Source organism: Mercenaria mercenaria, chromosome 10 (genome assembly GCF_021730395.1).
Source record: "Mercenaria mercenaria strain notata chromosome 10, MADL_Memer_1, whole genome shotgun sequence".
NCBI lineage: Eukaryota > Metazoa > Mollusca > Bivalvia > Venerida > Veneridae > Mercenaria > Mercenaria mercenaria.
The window spans coordinates 36,846,119-36,871,167 of NC_069370.1; the positions used below are offsets into that span (position 1 = coordinate 36,846,119).

The 25,049-nt window shown below is 33.9% G+C and overlaps 1 long non-coding RNA gene across 1 annotated transcript; it reads right to left on the bottom strand.

The window, feature by feature from the left end:
• Positions 1–8,784: 8,784 nt before the first annotated feature.
• LOC123560402 (uncharacterized) lies at positions 8,785–22,769 on the bottom strand. Its single transcript, XR_008372695.1, has 4 exons — positions 22,551–22,769; positions 20,078–20,182; positions 13,470–13,535; positions 8,785–10,892 (listed from the first exon to the last, which is right to left on the bottom strand). It is a non-coding gene; the product is annotated as an uncharacterized LOC123560402 (long non-coding RNA).
• Positions 22,770–25,049: the final 2,280 nt, after the last annotated feature.

Consider the following 25,049-nt stretch of genomic DNA (forward strand, 5'->3'; position numbering starts at 1 on the left):
CATAAACAGTTAAAATCACTTTACTGTCATGTATACAACCAAGTATTTCAGCTCAATAAGGAGAGCGCAGATCTAAGGGTCGCGGGGTCCTGAGTTTGATTCCCAGGAGAGGTGTATGTTCTCCATGATGATTTGATAAAAGACATTGTCAGGAGTAATTTCGTCCTCCACTTCTGAATCATATGGAAAAGTTGGCAAATACTTGCTGGGAAAAGGCTAATACTTGAAAAGACTCCAGCAACACTGATTAGGTTAATTGACCACCGTTACATGACTGAAATACTGTTGAAAGTCACACTTACATACAAATGTATATGGAATGCTTCTCCAGCTCCTAAAGAAATGATTTCAATACTGGTGATAATTCAATATAATTCAATATATATTTATGTTAATTTGTCCACGCGGTGATTGTTAAATAGGACCATTTTATAGGAATAACTGAAATATTGGTCACAATATAGGTGTACATAGAACATGTACGGTAATAAACAAAACAGAACAGATCTGTAGGAATTCCACTAGTTACTCTATACACCATGTCTTTGATTTGCTGTAATTTCTTTCCTTTTTTACTATCAGTCAGACATATATCATCATATTTTATGTATTTGTAATTTAATAAAGTAGAACATTTCAAGAAATATCAACGAAGCTCTTAATGCGATATTTGCATTATTTTATTCTGAAAAGTCAGCACGCTATTTCTTTTTCGAATCTTATAATTTTTGGCTTTGCTTCCACACTCTCACTTCCTGTTCAAAACAAAAGTTGAAAACGAATCAGATCATAACAATTTACACATCTGACACTTGGTTTCAGACAGGATGTCCTTGATTACATTGTGAAAAGAAAGCTAGTATCTTGACGCTGAAACATTAGTCATTCATATGTTTTACAAATTAAAATGTAAAAATAAAGATATAAAAACATCAGAAAGGTTGCTTTAGATTTATTATAATAGTAACATTAAGGCAGATTCAGTAAAATATTGGAAATGTACCTTTCAATATCTTCATGATTACTGACAGATGATGGTTCAGCTAATCAAAATGATGAATTATGGTGGTTCGATAGAAACTAAGAGATATACAATGTGTAAAAATAACTTTCTTCATGATGAGAAGACTGAGCATGAAGAAGAGATTTTGTTATTCAAAACGATGGATTTATAATAAACAAATACTGTCATTGAATATGTTAGGCTAAGACGTCTATAGCTTGTGCTCACATTTGTTTCATTATAAACATCAGATTCCTTTGTGATACATTGGTAAGTTTGCTCTACTCGGTTCTATCACCAACCAATCACTCGGAAATATAAAGGCGTTGTAATAGGCAAACAAACATGCTTACCCCTATATTCACAGTCATAAAGATAATACTAATAATATTCGATATACTTTCAAATTCACAGACAATTATTAAGCCTTTTTGAGTATGACATTGATAGAACCAACATAAACAAACACTGGTAGTTATAAAATTGTAGATATTGAAAGCACTTGAAGAGCGGTTACCAGTCCTTATAATAGCCTAATGTTAATGTGCAAAGAAATATTTTTAAGCTGATTCAAAAATATGAAGAGTACCATTTTCATGCTAATGGAATGAAAATAGAAACAACATAACATTTGCGGTTATCTAATATCTATATTGAAACTTTGATATCGTTTAATTTTTGTACGTAGATGGTATTTCTAAACGCCCACACATTCCTGAAATTACTACAGCACATGCGTTAAACACTGGAATAGATTTTTAATTGACAGCATAGACCATTTTAGGTAATGCTTGAGAGAATTTGCACATTTCATACTATCTCACAAACAGACTTAATCAAACTGAGAGTGCTATTTTACGTCCTTGAGTTCTATGCTTCCGAAAGAACCTTTAGATCTGTCAATAGTTATTACAGCCAAACTATGTTCGCTAGTGCTCGACGGGACAAACAAAATGTGTTCGAGATATCAGTAGTACAAGCCAACGTGAAGTACACATTATATAGACCTGACGATGAGTGCGAGCCAAGAGTAGTAAGCGAATAATCCTAATTCGAGCAAACGAAGTTTAACTGTACAAGTGTTATAATACGGGCCATAGAATTTTTCTACCTGTACTGTTCATACAGACAATCTTACAGGCAATCAAATAGCCTTTTTAAAAAATGTTAGCCTGAAAATGGAAGTTTTAGAATATCAAACATAAAAAGATAGCTTTTATGAATGAACAAAATATCAGAGCGTACGAAAAAATAAGCTCATTCTATAGAAATAACTTTAGTCGTTTTGAATCTTGCCAGTCTCAAATGCAATACATCTACACGAGGTAATTTATTTACTTCTCAAATTCATAATTATCACCGAAAAATTACAAGTTTATATTAAAAAGGTAACAAAAATGCACTTATTGACCTTTGACCTTGTGCTGTGACCTTACTATGACCCTTAGAAGGCGACAGCCCCCCCCCCCACCCTGAAACTGTTCCAATTTTTATAAAGTTAACAATGAGCGTGACTGTCGGGCATTAACAAAAAATGCCATCAAAGGCAATTTCTAGGCCACTTTTCTGGATATATAGGCAGACTATTACTTATATTTCCTTTTTTAAAAACTTCATTATGGTAGTTCTGCACGTTCGGATGGAAATTTTTGAGATTATTATTTGATTTTTCAAAACTTCAAAATATACTTAGAAAAGTCGGCAAATGATATAGATAGGATCGTGTATTCTATTTTTGCTAGACTGATTTGTAAAACTTGGATCTCACAAAACAAGTTTTCATAAGGGGAGTATATGGGAAAATCACAATTTTGATAACATTTTCGCGAATATTTCTACTACAATGTAGATTTTAATAAAACTTTTCAAAATCGTAAATAAACATATGGCCTATAATATGGTGAAATAAAATGTATAGGTCCGTGTGCTTGTTTTTGAGATATTTGCCCATGATTGAAGTGACCCGCGCATTTCAAACGAATTCAAGACATACTTTTTGCAATTATTTAACATGTTAGATGTTTAATATCATATTATAACTTGATAAAAAGTAACGTTATCGTTGTAACATATTTACTTTCCGGTTGCCATTAATTCATAAAATAATTTTCATTTCCGTACGCCGAATCCAGGCTTTAATCTACGTTATACGGATAAATGACGTTACGCCATCACTTCCGGTTTATCAAACGTGCAGAACTACATCAAGTGTTCCATCAAGTGTTCCAATTTTTACAATAACTTTTCAAGTACTGCAAGGACTTTGAAGACCATTCACATCGAGATAAAAATGCAGAGTTCAAGTAATATATTCCTTTTAATTGGTCGGTTCTATCACTAGAATTCAAATAATGTCAGAACCTTAAACTAAATTCCAGCATAACGTTTTGTTGATGACATATGACCTTTAGTTACTAATGCAATACAAGAATAAGTTTGGCTTGGATTTCTTATGAGGACATCTCTTAAAATAAGATGATATCTCAGGACAGCTTCCTTTTAGATTTTAATTAAACAAAGAATTGCAGATTTATCTAAACTATAATCAATTAAGCGAAAAGTTAGTATCATTTCTGTATTCATACGCATGAATTACATAATAAAGCAGTTCAAGAAGCATTTTATGAATAATTGCTGCAACTATTATTAAGTATCCCATCCATATGCAGTAACATTGTCACATTCTCTTCCATCAGATGTTCGTCAAAATCCCGAGACCGAGTGGGGAACCACGGTAGACCTTTGGTATGCGAGAATGCATTGTCAGTGCAGGTTTGTTTTACGAACTTAGTCTTCTATGAATGTTTTTTCTTGTTTCCGACTTTGAGATACACACATTTGGTGTTCAACCTCTTTTAGCTCCAATGCCGACAAGTTTGTTTCGAAATATGTATATGTATAATTTGAGTTAGAAATTCTATGCTCTGAATTTTGACACTTATGTTCTGAATTTTGACACCCCGATGCGGTAAAATACTAAACGTAGTCTACCAGTACATGCTAGAAAACTTAAAATATTTTTTTTTCTGATATTCAAAGCAAACATTTATGCTATAGTATACCAGCAGTAGCGCAATACACCATATGGTCCACAGTAACGGCCATAACACTTCAGAATTCCAGATGCAGAATCTGATACTTTTGAGGACTTTTTTTCTGTGTTACTACTTATTTCACATCAAAAAGTTTATGCTGACATTGGTTCAATCCCAAATGTTGATAGCATATAAGCATATTTTTCAATTTGTCTCCTCTTGCGCAAAAAATTACCAACAATGTCGTCTGAACGTACAAGCACTTTGTAACTACTGAATATAATTTAACGATATCTTGATATATGGGAATAGACCAAGAAAAATGCCTAAAGTCACCTTCCTAAGAAACACGACACAGCCAGCCATAAATCGCAAAGTAGGCCCGCCAACAACAGAAACTTTAGTGGAAAGATATAACAGACAGGTTGCTTCAAATATCGAACAACAAGTACATTTGTATTATATACAAGATATGGGTATAGACTATAAAATGGGTAGTTGGCGAAGATGTTTACGAGAAGAGGAAAAAAGAAAGCAAACATGAATATTCAATACGGAAAGCACATTACAAAAAACGCAAATTACCGATTTATCTGTGATTGTTCAGATCCTTTCACAGTGGTAATTTTATTACTGCCTCTTGAACAATATGTAGACATCTATCTGTACAAAAAAGGTCTTTAAAATATGCTGTTGAACTCTTTTATCGGATTACAATGTCAAATTACATATCTGTTTATTCTGAACACTTTTATTGGATTACATAGAGGATATTTGTTTGTTTCAGTGAAATATCAATTTTATTTCACAAGTGAGCATCAAAAACTGATATTTTCACGAGTGGCGTAGCCACGAATGAAAATGACTTTTTTGGTGCTCACGAGTGAAATAAAATTGATATTTCACTGACACAAACAAATTTTCTTTTTATTTCATGTGTAAAACTCTATTTTTGTTGCGTAATTTATAAAATGTCGAAAATCGCGGGAAAGATCAACAGAAAGCATAACACAAATGACGTCATTTTAACGACGTCATCGTCATTATGGTCCCCGGTATTCATTACGCTCGGTATACAATTTGACTTCTATCACGACGGAGGACCGTAACTAGTTCGATAAAAACAGTGAAAAATAAAAATGATGATCTACTGTTTCAAAACTGTGGATTATCACTTTTATTTCACTGAGAAAACTCTATATTTCACAGGAAAACATAGAATAAAATGTCAAATTACATATCTGTTTATTCTGAACACTTTTATTGGATTACAATGTCAAATTACATATCTGTTTATTCTGAACACTTTGACTGGATTGCAATGTCAAATTACATATTTGTTTATTCTGAACACTTTTATTGGATTACAATGTCAAATTACATATCTGTTCATATGAACACTTTGACTGGATTACAATGTCAAATTACATATCTGTTTATTCAGAACACTTTTATTGGATTACAATGTCAAATTACATGTCTGTTTATTGCGCACCACAACGGCGTCTCCAGTGATATTACCCATGCCGGAAAAACCTATATGGCATCCCCATTTCAGATGACTCTCGTGCTGTTTATGACAACTAACGATTCGTGCATTGACTACATATTGTTTATGTAAAATGAGATAAAATCTTTGATGGTTGCTCTTTATTCATTGTAGTGTATTTCTCTATTCAAAACAAAACCATAAATCTAAACCGGGACTTTGTTGCTGTGCGTCGCTGAAACGTAATGATGTCATTCCCGTTGACGGACATTGATTTCCCGTTTTGGTTTAAATACACTCCTATGACTATAAGACAGTGCTACAAGAAAGTATTTCGGTTTTGCCTAATTTATTCTGATTGATTTCATAAAATTAGATACGCAAGAAAAGTAGTCTGTCACTTGTTAAAGATGCAGATGGGGATATCCGGCTCTCGGTGGTAACTCGGCAAAGTCTCGTCACTACAACAACAGTTACCCTCGAACCTGATAATCTAATCTGCATCTAAAACCAGTGACAGATTATTATATTCTGAACACTTCGATCCGATAACAATATCAAATTACATTTCTGTATACTTTTACATCTGTTACAGCTTGATAGTTATATTTGATAGTATTAAAATTTTTACATTGTCTCTGCAGTGTTCCTTAAGCAGTAGGAGACGTATTACTTCCTTTCCTTGTTTGAACTTTCGTTACAACTTTCACAGTGTAACAAAAAACTTCAAAGCGTTTCAGGTGATACTTTTTTCTAAACTATGTGTTTTTAAATTATCTAAACAATATTTACATGTAAATTCATTTTAACACCATTGACACAATTTGGCTTTGAAATGTTTTAAATTTTTGACCATTTGCCTGGTTTTGAGATATTTGTCTAAGATTAAAGAGCACCCAAAATTTGAAGATGATTTGTGTCATAATGAAAAACTTTTGTGTGATGATAAGGTTAACATCACCTTAGTCAGGACCATGGATTTTGATATTCACGTGTATCATCATACAGTAAGTATTTTATTTTATGACTACACTTAAAAATGAAAAGCAGTGTGGTTAATATCTCACTGATTGTCGTAAGTAAACGCATTTTAAAAAAGTCTAGCTACCTATAGTTACTACTCGTCAGACAATCTAAAAAGAAAATGTACAGACTATGCCACTGTAATCCTTATCTATATTTAGTTTAGCGAGTGGCATTTACAAGAATATCACTTTTTTTGCGATGAATATCACTTTCTATGGGCATCCGTGTTAACAGTTATTATATGATGATGTCAGAGTTGATTATCAAAGTCTACGGATCTGACCAATTTTACCCGACATGTTTCACCTAGAGTCATGAAACTGTGTACAGTGACATGAGTCAGCTGTGTCCACATTTCTTCCCCTTATCTTATTTAAATTGTCCAAGGATTAGTTTAGACAGGCAAAGACCGTGTATGAAAATTGCCAAGGAGTACACCTGGCGGAACAAAGCGTTATTGAATATATTGGAAATTACAACTAATCTGAAACAAAATAATAAAATTAGGAAACTTGATGAAATAGTTCCAGACATTTCCATTTTTGCAACTATTTGCTTCTAATCATAAGCTAAGTAGCTTGAGGAAAACATATAGATATCATATTTCATAAAATGTTTCAAACACTCTCATAGATTTGAGGTTTTATATAGGTATTGAAGCAACATTTAGTTTGTGATAAAGATGTCTGCTTGTTACTTCGGTTTGTAACAATAATAAGTTGTGTTTTGTATTTGTTTTAACGCAGTTATTGTTCAAGCCATTAATTCGTACACATCTGACCTCGTCAAAAACTTACACTATATACCTTTCTCCACTGTAGTTCTGCACGTTCTCATATCCGGAAAACCTAGCATAACACTAAAACAAAGCAGGAAATGACAACTCTTTTGTTAACTGATGAAACTAGCCTTCTTTACCGTCTAAAGATTATAATATTATTACAAAACATTTTGATGTGAAATAACTCAAATTATTTGATGACTTATAGATTGGTCGATAACTGTTATTTGTGAAGACTTGTTAATTCCGCTTATCTGATTGGCCAATAACCGGTATTATGATTTTTTATTCGTAAATTTCGCTTATCTCATTGGTCGATAACTGGTCACACGGAGGTCCATATACATTGATATTCGCCGCAAAAATAATAAAGCAACTATTCTTCAAAACAAACCCACGCGTTATACTAAATATAGATCTGTCAAACATTAGCCAATTATATATGATTTCTATAAACGCGTAATCAGCAGCCTCGATATATTTCGATGAAATTGTGTATATTGAATTTCTGTAAACATTCTTTCTTATGAACAATCCAACTGAGATATGAACCACACCACTCGATTTCAAGTGAAATCATAAAATAAAACATTTATTTTGTGATAATATCGGTGATATCCAAGTCTGAGGCTTTTTACCAAGGTGATATTCATCTCGGTCTATCGGCTTCGATTAATATCACCTTGGTCAGATCCGTAGACTTTGATATTCAACTCATCATCATATAATAACTGTTTAACATGGATGCCCATAGAAGTGATATTCATCGCAAAAAAGTGATATTCTTGTAAACAACAATGTCACTCGCTAAACTAAATCAGTGAGATACATGTATTAACCACACTGCGTTTCTTTTTTAAGTGTAGTCATAAAATAAAATACTTACAGTATGATGATAGACGTGAAAATCAAAATCCATGGACCTGACTAAGGCGATGTTAACCTTATATCACACAAAAGTTTTTTCATTATGACATAAATCATCTTCAAAGTTTGGGTGCTCTTTAATCTTAGACAAATATCTCAAAACCAGGCAAATGGTCAAACATATATAATTTGTTCATATGACAGAAAATATGCTAATCTACAACTAGGAGTAGCTTCATTAAAATCTACATTGTAGGTTTATTTTTCTGTACCGGAAAAGGATATTACTAAAGTCTATAAGAAGACCCTTTTGAAGCAAAGAAAGCAACCAAGCAAAAGTTTGCATAGCAGACTCGGTTTGATTCACGAGAGGCAACGTGCCGTGACGTCAAAAGTACTGGAAAACATGGCGTCGATTGTTTGCATTCAAACCGCTTCGGGTAAATCGGTTTTGTCTCCACTCTGTTCCAACTTGCTTTCCCATGCGTGTTCATATTTATATTCTTTGATGGTGCCCTGACAAATAAAGGCAAATGGGGGTGGGAATATCGATGAACAGGAAGAAATGATTCAAACAACAATGTGAATTTTCGATTTATTTATTTGTGGAGAAATGTAACATTGTGAAATATTTATAAAAACTAGTGCCACAGTGCTATTAATTATACGTTTAAAGCAGATAAACAGCTGTCAAAAATTCAAAATAGAGAATATTCATAATTGCGTGGTTAGAAAAGCACTATTTTCAATGATGAACATAAATTTACACTTCAGAGTCATAGGGTAATTATAAAGGAATGGATTCAATAATACTTTCTATGTTAATAAAATATTAAAACCTATATTAAATATACGACAAAAAATACCGAAAGCATTAAATATCAAGAAATTAATCAATTTTCTATCAATAATAAAATGTGTAAGCCACATTATAACCAAATCAGTTTGACCTTTTAAAGAAAATCTGACCTTCAAAAATGATCCTTCAACTCTTGTTTGCAGAAATTATTGTAAAAAGACATTAACATTGCCGTTAAGAAACACCGTTATTTGTTCTAGAAATTGTGAGCTACAAAGTTAAAAAGGATCATCATAATAAACGACGTTTAAAGGGGCATGCCACCAATTATAGGCCTACGCCAAAAATGATAAATTTCTTTAGACACAGAAACCTCAATAAAATATTTTGGGAACAAATAAATTAATACATGTTTAACAATAGAAGCTTATATTTTACAATGAAATACAGTATAAGATTTTTTTTTCCTTTTTACATTAAATTTGTACCGCATGATTGACACGGGAGTTAGCTTTCTACAAATTTTACTCACAGAATTCTATAAAAGAATACTGCGAAATAGTCTGTAAATACTTTCTAAATTTTGTAATCAATGACATAAATTGGAGGCATGCCCCTTTAATAGCATTTTTGTTGAGGACTTCGTCCATTTCTCTTTAAAGATATTTTCTTCAACAATATCTTAAACTCGCATACAAATACAGCTACTGTTACATATTGTTGCTGGTTTTGTCAACAGTTTAAAAACTGGAAAAACAGCAGTGTGCTATTTGAACGTCGGGTTCCAAAGTTAATGCTAGAGGAAGGGTGTGGCCGGGTCAAATTATACAATGGAGACAGTTTTCAAATCGAAAGAAAACCGCTAACTGACTGGCTTGATATTAGTGTTACGGTATTGCAGAAGTGACATTCACTCTGAATGAACAAATGTTTTTGTTACTAGCTATAAAGCAGCTGCCAAGATATTCTTATTCGCCTGCGATATCTTTAATAACACATTTTATATGAATGTGATCTTTTTTTCAAATTGTTATATATCTATATTTTACTTCTCAAATTTGTGTAAAAAGGCCGATGCAAATTTTCTGATGAACATTTTGGATATTTTGTACCGTATTTTTAATTCTATTTTCTAAACATAGTAATTTGATTTCATGAAAAGATAAAGGAAAGAGTTTTAAAGAATACTGTATTGTAAATCAGAGCAATTTCTATCCTTAGCTCTATCTTACCAATAAGTTTGAACAAAATTATTTAATTTCCTCTGAAAACACAAAGTTGTCATTAAATTATTTTGAACAGTGTATTTTCTTTAACATAGAACAAAAGTTTGTATCACGAGAGGCACATGAATGAATTATAGTACATGTATTCCTTCTTTTTGACAATTTTCTTCATTTACCCTTTGAAATAAATTGACAGAATCTCCAAAATATGTTTGTTCACAACAACCAAGCAAAACTATTCAGAGTTCAGTGCAGTTATTGGACTAGGCTGCTCAGTACTGTTCCACTAAGTTGTCCGCTGGTTAAACTTTTAGAAAATCTTTTTCCACTAAAACTACATCTGTTAGATCAGACACTGTATTTGTTAAACGGTATTGTCACATTCAATATTCTGGTATATTTTAACCAAAGTTTAATGCACAGTTATCCACTGGAATGGTTATCCGAGATTTCCTGTATTATGTACACGCTTGTTTTTACTTGCGAAACTATTTATACATTTTGTGGCTTTCTTTAACCTTATACCAAAGCACAGCTTATGAAAATTTGCTTTAAAGAACGCATGTAGAATTTGTGAAAGTACAACCTTCAAAACACATCTAGAGTCCATAACAGTCTAGTGTTTATAGATATTTGAAGTACATAAAACAGCAATCGCATCCAGTCCTGCAATACAAACAAATATGGCAATTATTCAAATAAACTTTCTTTTCAAGTGAATTACTGTATTGCGAACTATAGGATTTTACTACGAAACTAGCTAAAACATTTTAAAGGTATCTGGGGACAGTAACAGGAATTGTTTGAATTTTAAATATTGTTCCACCGGCACCGAGAACAGTTGTTGAGTTGGGCTCAGACAAATAGTGATGACATTGTACCTATAGCAAAGAGGCTAAAACAATATTCAGTCACAGGTCTTTTATTCAGATATAAAATTCAAGAAGTTCCATGTTTAAATATTCAGTAGTTCATAAAACGTTCGTAAGGTCCACATATCTCCAGAAGTTACTGTTCTATGACTCCTTAAGTATGCTTATGTCAGGATGAATTTAGAAATGCGGAGCCGATCTTTAAGCATTCATAATAGGGGTTTCTGTCTTCAGAGCGGATAAGCGATTGACAAAAGAGGAACCGAAAAATGGGCCTTTTATAGGTTTAGCATCCGCTCCCCATTCGCCAACAGTTAGTGACGTACGTAGGGATAGCTAAAATCCAATCAAAAACAAGTTTACAAGTTTATTTATTAGTCATGGCATATCATAACAAGAGCACCGCCTTGCGGGTGCAGACGCCATCTGTTTTTGTTTGTCTCTGTATAATAGAAATATTGTCCTACCCATGAAGACGCCATCTGTTTTTATTTGTCTCTGTATAATAGAAATATTGTCCTACCCATGATTTTCTAAGTCAAAAGGGGGTCATAATTCTTGCAAAAAGCAATGTAGAGTTACGATTCTTGTTGTACATAGTCAGCTTTTAATGGCGAATAACTGCTCCAAGTTTTAAAGTAATAGCTTTGAGCGTTAAGGAGAAAAGTTGACCTAAATGCAAAACTTAACCAAGAAATCTGATATTTTCTAAGTCCAAAAGGGTCGATAATTCTTGCATAAAGCAGGATGGAGTTATGTTTCTTGCTGTACAAAGACAGCTTTTAATGGTGAACAAGTGTTGCAAGTTTTAAAGCGATAGCTTTGATAGTTTAGGAGAAAACCTGACCTAAACACAAAACTTAACCAATAAATCTGATTTTCTAAGTTCAAAAGGGGCCATAATTCTTGCAAAAAGCAGGATGGAGTTATGTTATTTGCTGTACACAGTCAGCTATTGATGGTGAACAAGAGTTGCAAGTTTTAAAGAAATAGCTTTGATAGTTTAGGAGAAAAGCTGATCTAAACATAAAACGTTACCAGGCAACGCCAACGCCAACGCCAAAGACAACGCCAACGCCGACACCGACGCCGATCAAGTGACGACAATAACTCATTTTTTTTTCCAAAAAATCAGATGAGCTAAAAACGACGTTACATAATACGTACGATGACATCGGAGCTAACGGAAGTAAACAAATGTCTTGGAGTGAAAGACCGCTATTATAGATGTATTTATATAACACTATTCCAAGCGAATCACCGAGTCGTGTTTAGATCAGTTGACCTAACAATTCATCTAGCAAAAGGTTAATTTTAATGACCTTTTTTTCTTTCCTGTGTAAAAATCTGACCAATGGTCAATTTCAATGATATTTATTTTCAGAAGTATACAATACAGTTTTTTTTTTTATCAAATGTTGCTTTCATGTTAACTGAAATATCGCAAACGTTTAATAACTTTCCATTCCAAAATCAAGCCAAAAGTGAAGTTTTAAAACTCATTGGTACCTTTATTTTCTTAATCTTTACAATATAAAACACCCTATAAAATCGTTTTCGATAATGAATTCTGAACTAATTAGAATAACTGGACAATTCAATGAAACAGTTTTCAAACTTGCGATTTTTGTTCGAGTTTTACAACGGAAAAAAATTCTTTTTTGGCCATAAAATTGACAATTCTTAATAATATTTTAGATATCTAAATCAATCCAACTACCACACTCGGAGGCCTTTAGAACGATGTGTAATAATGTTTTAGCGCATGCGTCAAATAAAATAGAAAACGAGACAAAATTTGGCCAGATGACGTCACATAACGTTGCCATGGGGACTAGCATTTACTTATTATTTATCCAAAGTAAATGTAATTTTGACATATCAACTCAGTATTCCCTAATCTACATTATATAGCAGTTTCATTCATTTTTGATGATACACGAAGAAATGAGAGCACTTTTCTCGGTATTTATTGAACACCCCTTGTATATTTCTGAATGTTGCAAAATAAAAAAAGACATATTGCGCGTTTAGTTTTACCAGGTATTAGAAGCTTGTAACTGCATGTTCTGAATTATTTGGTAAACTGCATATGTTATGAAGAACACTGCTACGTAAAACAGAGAAAAAAAAACTAAGACAGAAAATCCACTTTAATTTGCAGCTTTTAACCTTTAGCCTGCTGGCGGCAAGTGATTTTGCCTTTGCGACCAGTGCAGACTGCTATTCAGTCAGTTCATTTCCAGTTAAAAAACCTTTAAATAATAAGCGGTACTGCCCAAATTGAATGATGGACCAGTCCAATTAAGACATATAGCAGGTTGAAGATTAAAGCACTTTAAAATATCACTTATGATTAAGTGAAACTTACTTTTATTGCAATCTGTGTCGCTTCATATCCCGACCAAGCCATCTCAGAAATAAGTAATCATCAAATCTGGAAGAGAAAAAAATGTATTTTTTGATAAAAATAGATTTAGTGTGATAGGAAAACAGTAAACACGTTGACATTTTGAGACCCACGTTATTTTTTAAAAGGTAAGCAAGGTTGGTTCAAAAAGGAATAGTGAATTTACTAGAACAAAATGCAATTTGCAAAGTATTTCGGTACAGAAGGTGAACTATCACAGATTAAATTTTGTTGCCACCAAAGCAAAACTAGAATAATGAATATAGTACTGAAATGCTTATAGAAGAAAGAGCTAAATATTACTTTAACTAAGGGAATGTATACATAGTCCTAACAAAGAGTTTTCCTCAATAAATAAGTATACATTATAGTAAAAGAATTAAATGTGTTCTCTATGGCGTTTCTCTTAATTTCAATTTAAAGATCAGATTATAATATGAGCCGCGCCATGAGAAAACCAACATAGTGGGTTTGCGAACAGCATGGATCCAGACCAGCCTGCGCATCCGCGCAGTCTGGTCAGGATCCATGCTGTTCGCTTTCAAAGCCTATTGCAATTAGAGAAACTGTAAAGTGTTAGCGAACAGCATGGATCCTGACCAGGCTGCGCGGATGCGCAGGCTGGTCTGGATCCATGCTGGTCGCAAAGCCACTATGTTGGTTTTCCCATGGCACGGCTCAATTATGTCTATAGTTAAAGTATGAAGCATTCTATTAACATTAACTAGGCATAGGAAATAGAGATCAATATAATTGGACCTTTACTAATCCTACCAGGTGTTCTGTATTACAAAAAGTGGATCTATTGTGACATTTTGATACAAGCAAAACTGTATTATCTGCACTATTATTTACCTACTGGTACTTCGTTTTATTATTGGCTTGTTAAAAGTTAATTTTTTACCATATGTAAGTTGACAGAATCATAGGAACCATGTCTTGAGGGGTAAATCAAACACAAATGAATAAATCCTTAATGATTTTGTTGTGCAAAAAAGTATGATATTGTGTTTAAAACAGTTTTCATTTTCCACTCAATTGTGTAATTGCAAGGGAAGTAAACTAATAGATCTCTACTTATAAGTACTAGCCTAAGGCAAGAGTTGTCATTCTTTGTGGATCACAACTTTAAATTAAAAATTAAAACTTCTGTTATTGATAATAACAAAACTATCATAAACTCCACATTTGTGAAATCATTTTTGGTTATTTCAAGGACTTGGAAATTACTTTCTAGACTTTATTTAATGTAATATTATCATTGAAAATTTTAGGGCCTATCTCTACATTAACATTAATACATTTCTTTCCTTTACATGTATGTGATAATTTTATCTCTTACACAACAAAGGTCAAGTAAAGATGCAAATCAAAGGTTATTTTACATAGGCGGATCCAGCGGGGGGGAGAGCTGCACTCTCACAGTTGAACAAACAGTACAAAAATCATTATAATGTACTGCGGCTGCGGGCACCGTGAATCCAAACAAAACTTGCTGTGTATAATACTATTGTAAAATCAATTCAAGAATAAATGAATTCGCTGCACTCTCACAGTTGAACAAACAGTACAAAACTCATATTATAACGTGCTGCGGCACCGAGAATCCAAACTTAACTTGCTGTGCATCGTAAATTCCATTCAAGGATAAATGAACTCGTCTAGAACGGTACACCCCTACTGGTCCTGTGCCTAAATCCGAACACTCTTGGTGGTTTTATGACGATAACTTTGCATTCCGAAACTGCACTTGCCTCAAATTTCAAATGTAATATTTTAGGTTCTTTATAAATCTCTATGCAAAACAATTGCTGATTTCATCATAGAAAAAGTCATCTGAAGTGGGCCAGTAAAAGCTGTCAAAATCGACCTTCAGAGTACTTAAATATTCGGACACTATTTCAGAATGAAATGCAACGAATCTGTGCACCAAAAAATAAAAATGAACACGACTTTGTTTGAAACAAAGCAGTCAGATTCAATCCTGTGAATGTATACAGACATCTCAGTTCGATTGAAATTTTATTACCTGTTAATCACGTGATCATGTGGACTAGTTTCAAATTTAATGTGTAGGGCCTAACTGCCAAATATAACAATAATAATCATAATACGCAATAAAATCTATCTTTGCGAAAATTAATGTTAACAACTTTCTCACCCACATGCAGATTCTGTTGCTGTCGTTATACGTTTTGACGCAACTAATGCCAACTATGCACTATAATGACGCCACGCGATTTTATCTTATGAATTGCTTCCCTTGTCTGCAAAATTTTCTTCTCTGTTGAATTAATCATTATATAACAGAAATCGGTTAAATTTCTTAAATAAATATTGAGGCTAGTACAGAATTGTAAAACATGTTTCGAACAACTAAGAAAAAATGTCGTCTGCAACAGGCAGAATTGTTTCCTCATTAAATTAGTACATCGCCGCACCTCAAATAACTGGCGTGGGCTATTTGACGTCACCCCCACGACACACATTTTTTACTTTTAGCGATGCGGATATTTGAAGGTAATTTTCTCTGGAAATACTTGCATCCACACACTGTTGTTGACAATTGGTCATCAAAGCGTTCATCTGCGTCGATCATGTTCATTCCAGCAAAAAATCACGATCGTAAAGCGTTTTTTAAAGGTGTCCGAATTATTAAGTACCGTCCGAATTTAGGCACTGGACCAGTATATCTAACGGTGATTCGATACGTAAACTTAGTCAAGGCCAATAAAGAATTTTTCATCTTGTTCATCCGTACCCCCACTATTCTTGTTTTCATATCATGGGAAAATTTGTAAAATAATATTGGATTTCTAATTTTTGAAGTGATGATTACATTTTTGATGGGATTCAGATTCTTGTTTTTTGCTCTAAAACGCTCGAAATTCGCTCTCCGTTGCCCCCGAGAAACAAAAATTTTCAGCAGAAGGGGGACACCACCTCCCGCACCTACCCCCATCTGGACCTCCTCCCCCCGCCCTCGAAAAAAATCCTGGATCCGCCCCTATTTTAGCCAGTAAATGACGTATATTGTACGTGACATGACGTAGATTGTACGTGACTTTCTGCATGTATACAAGTAATGATAATGCCATATAATCGTACTGTTACAGAACAGTGTCGGGTATGTACGCTTACTACTTTAGACAGCAAAATCATTATTTAAACGCATTGTAACACAAATTAATCGCTTAGAAATTTGGTACCAAAACATGATATCCTTTGATCTTTAAAAACATACTTTAAAAAGTTTGATCGTAGCTTAATGTTATTGATCGAAAATCAGTGTATTCTGTTTCATTTCAACTTTAAACATCGAGTAACAATTAAATAAGTTAAAATACATTCTAACATGGCTCGATTTGATTTCCAGTTAAACAAAGAAGGAAATCGAGCTCTGTATATTCTGCAATAAACAATGGTTGACGCAAGGACCGGTCAGAGAGCATTATGACGTCAGTTATGACGTCAAATTGCCGCATGACGTCCAATACATTAAATACTCCTCGGGTAAATGAAGTCCAGCATAATATTTATTAAAATATGTCAATGAGCATTTCAGAATGAAAACAATCGAGGCCTTCTTGTGATTTATCGTCTAATTTACCCCGGTTCACCGTTCAGATGCTTCAGTATTTAACCAATCCCTACGCATCTGAACTCTGAACGGTGGTAAATTAGACGAAATTTTTATCATAATATTTCAATGAGCATATTGGAATGAAAATAATCAAGGCCTTCCCATGGTTTAATTGCCAAATTTGAGCGATAAAGTTTGGTAAGCTAGACGACAAACACATGGAGACCATGTTTATTTTTATTCGAACATTATCACTGAAATATTATGATAAAATTATGTTGAATTCAATTATCCGAGTAGTGATGTATCGAACGTCATGTCGTATTTGACGTCAAAATTGACGTCATAATGTTCTCTCATGATCCGAGCGTCAAGCGATGTTTACAGAAGAATATGCAACGCTTGACCTCCTTCGTTTCACTTACTAAGCTACGTTAGAATAATAATTTACGAACATTTGTTTGTTTAACCCTTAGCCTGCTGCAGGCGAATTTAACAGCCTTTGCAAACAGCTTGGAACCAGATCAGACGCCGATTAAATCGGCGTCTGATCAGGTTCCAAGCTGTTTGCTACTCTGACAATATTTCTTCCAATTTTGGAGCAAATTGAATGAACTTTACAACTTTAGCAGACGACATTTCCAGCAGACGACAATTTATCTAGCATGCTAAAGGTTAATAATGCACACACGTCTTCAGTTATAACTATTGTGATGATGTCTCTGGTTAAATTATTATTAGATTAATAATTTCTGAACTACCAACATTCTATTTTTCTGAATTATGAGTCTAGAGACAGTTTTTCTACATTTATAAACTGCAATTAATAAATAGATTTCAGGATAGAACTATATATCCACTGGTGTTTGGTTGACGGGGTTGTTTTATAATCATTTCGTAAAAATATGTACCCGATATTATCATGTTTTTGTTAGACATAAAGGGAGAATATGCAGTTAAATTCGTTTCTGAAACAATGGTACTAGAGTAAATTCCCCTTGATTATCTTCTCTTCAATACAAATGATTTATATATATGATGTGTTTCTGTAAATGGATTTTGAATGGTCCATTGACACATGTAGACTTTGACAACTATTCTAACCAGAAGTGTACGATTAAAATGATTTTTCAGGATATTGATTAAAATGATTTTTCAGGATATTAATTTGCTCAGTAAAGAAGGCTTCGATAGACATTGCTTTAGTCTTCGCGCTAAATGTTACATAGTTTGGCATGAAAAACATATGAAAAGACTTTAAATTTCTTCAAATGTCACTGGCATCAACGTTTTGCAAAATGTTCTAATATTTTACTTTTATTGCCTTTTATGTGAACAAAGTTGATGAGGTTTTTCTTGTAAATTTGACTTAACAATCACTTTGATCGATACCCGACTTGTATCAATGTGCAAGTCTGAGTCGAAACATTATAATTTTAGTTTTTTAATCACATTTCTGTTCTTCTTTGAATGTTCAAAGCCATTATATTATTCTTTATGCAGACTCTACATCATTTTCACGGAGGATAACACCCAAACTTGTTTTTCAATTTTACATAATTGAAAGAAAGGCAACTAGAGTTCAGACATTTTGCTTTGGTAGTAAATAAGAGACAAAAATAGAAATTTAGGAAAATATTTTTAAAAAATATCTTGTGGGTAGCAAGACTACATTTTTAAACATGCAGTAAATTACTGATGTGAATTTTCTAAATTCTAACTGACCAATCAGAAGGCTGCATTTTCGAGCACCTGCCTGGTTCCGCTTTTGTAAAACAAAACATTTTTACAATGATCATATAGCGACTTTAGAAATAAAATATACTATTTAAGGAATCAAATGTAGTTTTTTAACCACACATGCCCTTGAGGATGCTACAAACAAACTTTAATTAACCAAGTGAAATTAGTATTATTTCGCAGTGCTTGAAACATGTAAAAATATGCATAGGAAATGTCTTAAGGAATTGAAGTGAGCTGCATAAGGAAATGTTCGTTTAAAAATACACATTTGTTTTATCTTCCTACAAAATGGCAACAAAAACTTCCCATGCTCGGTTGGATATGAGTTCACACAAATCTATAGACACTGATTCTATTTTACATTTCGCGGGCACTTAAGACCACCAATTAGGAAAAATAATTAATTTATCCCGGCATCCTCTGAACAATGTGACAAATTTATGAGTTATTTGTTCGCTGACATTTTCAAGAAGTCGAGCATCTCACAAGGTTAACTTTTTTACGTCTGGGATTTTACGTGGTAAAATTGCTTCTTACATCCAAGGTTTTATCACTATTTGTCCTAATTTTCCAGAACTTCAAGACCCATTTTTTCTGTTTTGTTTTTGCAATAGTTTCATGTTAATATGGGAAGAAAATGTACTGAAAAATATACTTAGAGAACATTTTACATTGGCCTTTATTTCTGCTTACTGGCTATTTTTTTATTACAACAAGTTCTTCGTCGAATATGTAATATTTCAATATACATGTACTAACTATCGAATCAATTGAACGGTTTCACTTTCGAGAAATATGCACGTAAGTAAGGGTCAGAATCTGTATAATACCTTTCGACAATGAAACAGATACAACCAGTCCGAGAGACCCACAGAATGATGTATAACTTATATCTGAACCTAATGATATAAAACGGAAATTCACGAAAAACAGCCTGTAAAGGAGTTGTCGGATCAATCAGTTGTAACTTTGTCTGTATCAAAGACCGTACACTTTCTGAAAACCTTTTGCAGCATATCAAAGTGTCTCGAGGACGTCCCCATCTAAAACGAACTACCAGAGAGTCTCAAATAATTTGAATTACAAATAAGAAAAGCGAAGACTGTATCAACTGCCGCAAAAGCCTTGATTCCACATGTTTAGGGAGCTGGTGATAGAAGTATCATTATAACATTTGATTATATATGTTACTAATGATCCTAATTAATACATCTCATAACAATATATATGACAAGATACATACGTGAAGCCATCAATTCCTGGAGATCTTTTATTTAAGTACAAAGGATATGTGTCCATTGCCCAAGGATCAATAAGATCTGCGCATTCTGGTGGACACGGATGGCTTCTGTAAAAAAGCAAAAATTAATACACAAGTGAACAATGTTCAAGCTTACAGATAGAAACAAATTTGCAAAAGGCTGACATGCACTGAAGATATCTTAAAACTACGCTTAAGTGAACAATGGTCCAGTTACAGATAGAGTTAAATTTGCAAAAGGCCGACATGAACTGAAAATATCTAACCTAATAATCTTATACAGAGAAATTGCAAAAAAAATAAAAAAATAAATAAGCATTTGGGTCAAATCATTCAAGCGTATACTTTGAAACCATTGATATTTGTGTGGGGACTAACTTTTGTGGCTTAAACAAGCTACCCAATCTGATGCCAACGAATAAGAAAAGGCTTGCTTCATCTCCATTCATCTTTTATCACGAATATATATTCCCACAAAACAGCACGAATATTCGCGGCCTTGAAATTAATGGATTTAATACTTTATTAATTCTGTTTGTTTTTTTTTTCAAAAAGAAAATACTGGGTACTATTCGCTATAGTTTTATTTTCGCTTGCATTTGCAAATAATGTGTGACCTGTGAAAATTTTAAGAATTTACCAGCACTATCTTTTAAAAAGTATCAATAGGCTGGTCTTAAAACAGCGAATATAGATAATCGCAACAGATGCAGAAAGCAGACGATCACATATACAAAGATTTATATTTGCCCGACCAATCACTGGAAGATCTACGAGTGTTTATAGGCAGAAATAATTTCGGAACGAGATAAATTGCTTGTAACGGTACAATTGGTACATTCAAATCTAATTTCCGAAACTGTCGCAATCAGCGTACACCAGTTCTGTCTTCTGTTAATGGTAGAATAGACAAAATAATTCGCACGTTTACAGCAGCAAGTCAGTAGGATTTTGAGATAATAGATTTTTAAAATTTGATTTGAAAAAAAAAAAACAAACAAAAAGAAACAAAAACAAAAAACAGCACATATTATTGTTGTTATTTTAGCATTTATATACCTTTTTTATCGGCAGTTTTTTTTTTTTATAAATATCCTTTGTTATGAACCATGCACGGACCATTTTCCGAAATCTTAAAATTACTTTCATCAATTAATAATTACAAAAACGAAACTCTAAACTGACTTTGTACTATTTAGAAGCAACGCTTTTAGTCAGTAAAAAATGTAAAAAAAGACGTTAAAAACGTTAGTCACGCTATCAAAATATGATATATAATCGATGAAGTTTAGCTGCAATTTATATCATACATATAAAAATATCTGTTTAAAAAATGAAATAGTTGGTGCTCATCTGCAGGCTTACTCCTTTGAGCCGTTAGTATTTTAATATTATTGTGAGCCTAGTCTTCGTTGATGAAACAATCAATCCAATTTCATACGTATTATTCAAGTAACTCTGACAAGCGACATTGGAATATGGGTTCTGCTCGATATCTTGATAAGTGGGACATTCAACCATTTTTTAAAAAATGTTTTGGTTTAGCGCTGTTTTTAATGGCGGACAGTTAACCTAACCAGTATGCCTGAATTTTATACCAGTAATAACCTGTTCAAGGCAAGTAACTGCCAACTTCTCCTTATGAATCAGAGGTGGAGGACGAATTGACTGGAAGCACAATGTCTTTTATCAAATCGTCACGGAGACAACACGCCTCACCCGGGGATCGAACAAAGGATTCATACATATCATTCGAGTAGCTTAGTCGAGCGATATTTGAACATGGGTTTTGCACGTCGTCTTGGTAAGAGGAACATTCAACCAAAGTTTTTTAGATACTCTACAAACTGGTTTACGAAATTTAGATTGGATCGGGAATTGGACAGGCGACGTACAAACTAATCCTTTAGTCTTCGTAAAGAGTACTTAATACAACATACAGAATAAAAATTACAATTTGTGTCTGGCCAAATCACAAAAGATTGGCACCATTTGAAGGAATATCATGCGAACTGAATCATTAATTCTAGAAAAAATGTTGTATTTCTTGAACTCACCAAAAGCCCACCAAAATATAAGAGTACAATATATCTTTCTATGAATTCAGGAACAAAATGTATTAAGGTTCTGATAGACATACTTATGATTTGAGCCGTGTCATGAGAAAACCAACATAGTGGCTTTGCGACGACCAGCCTGCGCTTCTCACGCAGTCTGGTCAGGATCCATGCTGTTTGCTTTTAAAGCCTATTGGAGTTGGAGAAACTGTAAGCGAACAGCATGGATCCTGACCATACTGCGCGGATGCGCAGGCTGGTCTGGATCCATGTTGGTTGCAAAGCCACTATGTTGGTTTTCACATGACACGGCTCATTTTATTTATTGTGAATTCATATATTTCAAGTGTGTTTAAATCTTTTTTTCAATTCCTGGACAATACAAAGTGCATACTTACTGGTTACATACTTTCCTACATATCTCCTCAAACTTTACTACGTCTTTGTCCCGGTCTTCATTTTTAGTATGTGTAGGAGGGTTATTGTTCCCTGAATTCGAAGATGGCATGGAATGTACACTAATGCACAAACCCAGTACAATAATTGATAAAAGCGAAGTTTGGCTGTAGAAATTCTTCATACTTTGCAATCTGAAAAAAAAGAAAAAAAATGAGACGCGCCATGAAAAAAACCGACACAGTGGATGCGCAGGCTGGTCTGGATCCATACAGTCCGCTAACAGTTTCTCTAATTGCAATAGGCTTTGAAAGCGAACAGTATGGATCCTGACCAGACTGCGCGGATGCGCAGGCTGGTCTGGATCTATGCTGGTCGCAAAGCCACTATGTTGGTTTTCTCATGGCGCGGCTCAAATAGTAAAAAGTACAATCCTGGAAGTTAAGACCACACAGTGATAAACCCCAACCACGCCTACTTGTCCGCTGCAGAATCAAAGCGGGACCACCATGGCCGAGTGGTTAAGGTCGCTGACTTCAGATTACTTGCCCCTCACCTTACTTCGAGCGTAGAATTCTTTATGTGAGAAAGTCACCCAGCTTGCGTACGGAAGGTCGGTGGGTCTACCCAGGAGCCCGCTCTTAATGAAATAATGCCCGGAGTGTCACCTGGGGTCTTCCTCCAACGTGACAGCTAGAAAGTCGCATATGACATAACTGTGCCGTGTGACATTAAATCTATACTGAAAGATTATGTCAGATGGGTTGCTTTTATACGTGTCACAGTTATGAAATCAAGGTTGTCTACATTTTGTATTTAACTGGACGATCTGTGCATACCATGTCCCCATCTCCCGCCCTCCCCAATAATGAAAGAAACGAAAAAAAAAAAGCGAAATATATAAAAATGTTTACGAACTTTTCTTTAGTGTCTATATGACCCAACAGTCACTTTAAAAGAAACATCAGTAATCTACCTCATGTAGCATATAATCACGGCTATTGTCTATTGTATGTTGATAGTGCCCATTTAATAAATGTAAGACTCAATCAAAATGCCATTCAGAAAGGTGTGTTCAAGTCCACAGTCACGAGATGACTGATAAGTACGGAAATGGAAATCTAACGAGAAACTAATCTGTATCTAACATGAACCATTCATTCTGCAATAACGTTCCTGAATGGGTATTAAATATCTATTGTGAAGCCAGCGTAATTACTGTTGTCTGCGTTTTAGGAAGGTGAACAGGAATAAGGTCATTTATTCGGTCTAAATTCAGTCACAAACGTGCTTCCGCGTTGTGGTTGAAAGAAGTTCAAAGTAAATAGATCCTGCTGTTTTCATTTTTTTAGAACAATTTCACGTTTAATGGGTGATTTAATCATACTTTTTTACTGCTAGAATATAATCTGTATGAAGTGAGACGGTTTTCATGTTTATAGGCCAATGATATCAAGTTTTGAGTGGACAATGACGCATTTTTGTATAATTTTACTTTGTTGTATGTTCATCTGTTTGGGCAATAAAGATTACAAGTAATAGAATAGTTATATGTATCTACAATTGAAAGCGTAGGTTTTGCAATGTTGTAAAAGTCTGCATCTTTTTCAGTTCAAAAATTCAAATGAGCCGTGCCATGAGAAAATCAACACAGTGGGTTTGCGACCAGCATGGATCCAGACCAGCCTGCGCATCCGCGCAGTCTGGTCAGGATCCATGCTGTTCGCTTTTAAAGCCTATTGGAATTAGAGAAACTTTAAGCGAACAGCATGGATCCTGACCAGACTGCGCGGATGCGCAGGCTGGTCTGGATCCATGCTGGTCGCAAACCTATTATGTTGATTTTCTCATGGCACGGCTCAAATAAGCTTTATTACATATGAAGTGCCTAAGTAACCTGCTGTGCTTCGCTGAATCAACACTATTTTAATTGCTTGGGGTGTTAGGAGTTTTTTTTTATGATACGTGGTTTATCGAGCAAATTGTTAATGTTTCTGTATTAAGTCCAGTTTTGATAATGTCCATCAACAGGCCGTGTAAATAAGAGCTTACTCCAGCAGTTAAGGACAATAAAGCAATTAGAAATAAGCTATTCTTTTTCTCATATTTAAGCAGAGTAATCCAGATATCAAAAGAAAGAAATGTTTGAAGTTTCAGTCAGCAAAACTATTTATCTTAAAGCATTTAAATTGATATAGTTAAGCCACGATATTATTGTTATATAGCCAAACTGAAAAAAAGAACTCAAATAAAGTTGCTAGCTTATTTTTTTGTTTGTTAAATTTTAATGCTACTTCGAATAGCGCTCTCTCGTATTCTATAAATAGAACACACCACAGAGATACCATAATGCAACGCGCGAATTGCGGACAAGAGACCGTTGTTTATATATAACGTATATATACTAAACTTTTATATTAACCTTTCAGTAAACTTCGAAGAGAATTTAAAAAGTAAAATACGGAAAATTCACTTTGCCTGCACAAAATTCCTTGATAAAC